Genomic DNA, 5,065 nt, shown 5'->3' on the forward strand with positions numbered 1-5,065 from the left:
AATTATTCATAAACATATAAAATATATTTTTGGATTTAAAGAAGAATAAATTTTACAGCTACAGATATTAGCTGTTAAAAAACCAATGAAATTCACTGAAAAAACCATAGGTTATAGACCATATATAGTTAGGAATTAGCATTTACAAAACCTTGAAAATTCACTGAAAAAACCATAGGTTAAAGACCATATATAGTTAGGAATTAGCATTTACAAAACCTTATTTTACTCACACAAAACCATTGAAATTCCATATATAGTTAGTTGCACTAACTATATATCGCGCACCCGCAATCCACTGCTGATGATGTCACATATTACATCATTCATGACATGGTCAGTGACATCACTGATGACATCACTGATGACATCTCAAATGACATCACTGATGACATCACTGATGACATCTCATTTGACATCATTCTTGTGCTAATACGATAAACCTCTTCAGACTCTAATATAACCTTAGATACACTCAGTGTATACAGACACTCACACACTGCCACTCATCCATGGAGTTACTCACACACCCAGTCAGTCATGCAAAGAAACAATCTCACCTCCATTTCTTCAACTATACAGTTAAACACACCTTACTTATTGAAACATATACTAACACATATTTACTCTCTTATACAATCCCTGATACAAGTTCACAATGATCGATACAACCACTCACTCATTCAGTGGCTCTCATGCACAGTTATTTATATATGCCAACTCTCACATGTACTGTGTTTTACATATGTACTTACTATGACATGTAGCATTGAGATATCCATTCACTCATCAATACACTCATGCACACAGTCAACTGCCCATGTAGCTGTTTCCACATGCACTCTTGAACTCATACACCTAGTGAATAAACTGCTCACACATCTATGCATAGAGTCTCACACCTTCCAGCCACCCCCACACAAACTCAATCTCCCATAGAAATACTTGGGCAACCAATTAATAACACATATAGCCTCTCGTATAGCTAATGATCAACACATGCAGCAGTTTACAGAACAACAGACATAATGATGCACAAATTAAGACAGTTTAGTCACTAACCCATGCATTCAGTGAGACACATTTAATCACTCACTCATACAGTCAGTCATGCACCTACTAAATCCTTCATCCAGACACTTATACATCCACTCAAGACATATTTTAACTTTACAGAAAAATACAGTCACTGGATGTTGTCATCAGTGATGTCATCAGTGATGTCATTTGAGATGTCATCAGTGATGTCATCAGTGATGTCACTGACCATGTCATGAATGATGTAATATGTGACATCATCAGCAGTGGATTGCGGGTGCGCGATATATAGTTAGTGCAACTAACTATATATGGAATTTCAATGGTTTTGTGTGAGTAAAATAAGGTTTTGTAAATGCTAATTCCTAACTATATATGGTCTATAACCTATGGTTTTTTCAGTGAATTTTCAAGGTTTTGTAAATGCTAATTCCTAACTATATATGGTCTATAACCTATGGTTTTTTCAGTGAATATATATATATATAAATATATATATTGATAGTTAGAAAGATAGCCAGATAGACAGATCGATAGATAGATATTTATTTCAATGAAATAATTTCTTGATAAAACTGATTGTTTTTGGCTAGGAATTTCTGTATTGTAATATTTAGGAAAAAAGATTACTTGTCCTAACCAAAAGCAGCAAATCTGCCTATTACAATACTGTGAATTGATCGAGGGTATGCCTTAACCCCAAGGAGGTGAGCACTGTTTAACTGATGCCAATAAGTCCTCGTTAGTATAGTGGTCAGTATCCCCGCCTGTCACGCAGGAGACCGGGGATCAATTCCCTGACGGGGAGGCGATTCCTTTTATTCACACAATTAAATAAAATGATGCACTTTCTAACATTGTAAAATATATCTGTCATTATCCTTGCCTATTCCGATTGAGAAAAAAGGTTGAATTCACAGATGGACAAAATGCTTACTGATGTGTTAACTGAAATTCAGAATATGCTCTGAATATTTCAATATGCACAGGCGTACCATCAAAAACACTTTACATCTGCATTCTCTTGGAAAATGAGATGAAGCAGTGGTGAATCCTAGGCTGCTGTTCCACTCGATTGGCACAATTTACAAGTAGAATGACTGCTTTTGGTTAGTAGTGACCCCTGGTGGCTAATAGTTATAAGCTGCAAATGGTAAAGTGAGCTGATTATATATATATATATAGATATATATAAATATATATATTGATAGTTAGAAAGATAGCCAGATAGACAGATCGATAGATAGATATTTATTTCAATGAAATCATTTCTTGATAAAACTGATTGTTTTTGGCTAGGAATTTCTGTATTGTAATATTTAGGAACAAATATTACTTGTCCTAACCAAAAGCAGCAAATCTGCCTATTACAATACTGTGAATTGATCGAGGGTATGCCTTAACCCCAAGGAGGTGAGCACTGTTTAACTGATGCCGATAAGTCCTCGTTAGTATAGTGGTCAGTATCCCCGCCTGTCACGCAGGAGACCGGGGATCAATTCCCCGACGGGGAGGCGATTCCTTTTATTCACACAATTAAATAAAATGATGCACTTTCTAACATTGTAAAATATATCTGTCATTATCCTTGCCTATTCCGATTGAGAAAAAAGGTTGAATTCACAGATGGACAAAATGCTTACTGATGTGTTAACTGAAATTCAGAATATGCTCTGAATATTTCAATATGCACAGGCGTACCATCAAAAACACTTTACATCTGCATTCTCTTGGAAAATGAGATGAAGCAGTGGTGAATCCTAGGCTGCTGTTCCACTCGATTGGCACAATTTACAAGTAGAATGACTGCTTTTGGTTAGTAGTGACCCCTGGTGGCTAATAGTTATAAGCTGCAAATGATAAAGTGAGCTGATTATATATATATATATATATATATATATATATATAAATATATATATTGATAGTTAGAAAGATAGCCAGATAGACAGATCGATAGATAGATATTTATTTCAATGAAATAATTTCTTGATAAAACTGATTGTTTTTGGCTAGGAATTTCTGTATTGTAATATTTAGGAAAAAAGATTACTTGTCCTAACCAAAAGCAGCAAATCTGCCTATTACAATACTGTGAATTGATCGAGGGTATGCCTTAACCCCAAGGAGGTGAGCACTGTTTAACTGATGCCAATAAGTCCTCGTTAGTATAGTGGTCAGTATCCCCGCCTGTCACGCAGGAGACCGGGGATCAATTCCCCGACGGGGAGGCGATTCCTTTTATTCACACAATTAAATAAAATGATGCACTTTCTAACATTGTAAAATATATCTGTCATTATCCTTGCCTATTCCGATTGAGAAAAAAGGTTGAATTCACAGATGGACAAAATGCTTACTGATGTGTTAACTGAAATTCAGAATATGCTCTGAATATTTCAATATGCACAGGCGTACCATCAAAAACACTTTACATCTGCATTCTCTTGGAAAATGAGATGAAGCAGTGGTGAATCCTAGGCTGCTGTTCCACTCGATTGGCACAATTTACAAGTAGAATGACTGCTTTTGGTTAGTAGTGACCCCTGGTGGCTAATAGTTATAAGCTGCAAATGATAAAGTGAGCTGATTATATATATATATATATATATATATATATATAAATATATATATTGATAGTTAGAAAGATAGCCAGATAGACAGATCGATAGATAGATATTTATTTCAATGAAATAATTTCTTGATAAAACTGATTGTTTTTGGCTAGGAATTTCTGTATTGTAATATTTAGGAAAAAAGATTACTTGTCCTAACCAAAAGCAGCAAATCTGCCTATTACAATACTGTGAATTGATCGAGGGTATGCCTTAACCCCAAGGAGGTGAGCACTGTTTAACTGATGCCAATAAGTCCTCGTTAGTATAGTGGTCAGTATCCCCGCCTGTCACGCAGGAGACCGGGGATCAATTCCCCGACGGGGAGGCGATTCCTTTTATTCACACAATTAAATAAAATGATGCACTTTCTAACATTGTAAAATATATCTGTCATTATCCTTGCCTATTCCGATTGAGAAAAAAGGTTGAATTCACAGATGGACAAAATGCTTACTGATGTGTTAACTGAAATTCAGAATATGCTCTGAATATTTCAATATGCACAGGCGTACCATCAAAAACACTTTACATCTGCATTCTCTTGGAAAATGAGATGAAGCAGTGGTGAATCCTAGGCTGCTGTTCCACTCGATTGGCACAATTTACAAGTAGAATGACTGCTTTTGGTTAGTAGTGACCCCTGGTGGCTAATAGTTATAAGCTGCAAATGGTAAAGTGAGCTGATTATATATATATATATAGATATATATAAATATATATATTGATAGTTAGAAAGATAGCCAGATAGACAGATCGATAGATAGATATTTATTTCAATGAAATCATTTCTTGATAAAACTGATTGTTTTTGGCTAGGAATTTCTGTATTGTAATATTTAGGAAAAAAGATTACTTGTCCTAACCAAAAGCAGCAAATCTGCCTATTACAATACTGTGAATTGATCGAGGGTATGCCTTAACTCCAAGGAGGTGAGCACTGTTTAACTGATGCCAATAAGTCCTCGTTAGTATAGTGGTCAGTATCCCTGCCTGTCACGCAGGAGACCGGGGATCAATTCCCCGACGGGGAGGCGATTCCTTTTATTCACACAATTAAATAAAATGATGCACTTTCTAACATTGTAAAATATATCTGTCATTATCCTTGCCTATTCCGATTGAGAAAAAAGGTTGAATTCACAGATGGACAAAATGCTTACTGATGTGTTAACTGAAATTCAGAATATGCTCTGAATATTTCAATATGCACAGGCGTACCATCAAAAACACTTTACATCTGCATTCTCTTGGAAAATGAGATGAAGAAGTGGTGAATCCTAGGCTGCTGTTCCACTCGATTGGCACAATTTACAAGTAGAATGACTGCTTTTGGTTAGTAGTGACCCCTGGTGGCTAATAGTTATAAGCTGCAAATGGTAAATTGAGCTGATTATATATATATATATAGATAT

At 35.5% G+C, this 5,065-nt stretch overlaps 1 non-coding gene across 1 annotated transcript; it reads left to right on the forward strand.

The window, feature by feature from the left end:
- Positions 1–4,612: 4,612 nt before the first annotated feature.
- On the forward strand, positions 4,613–4,684 carry TRNAD-GUC (transfer RNA aspartic acid (anticodon GUC)). Its single transcript has one exon. It is a non-coding gene; the product is annotated as a tRNA-Asp (tRNA).
- The last annotated feature ends 381 nt before the right edge of the window (positions 4,685–5,065 follow it).

Source organism: Lissotriton helveticus, chromosome 1_2 (assembly GCF_964261635.1).
Source record: "Lissotriton helveticus chromosome 1_2, aLisHel1.1, whole genome shotgun sequence".
NCBI lineage: Eukaryota > Metazoa > Chordata > Amphibia > Caudata > Salamandridae > Lissotriton > Lissotriton helveticus.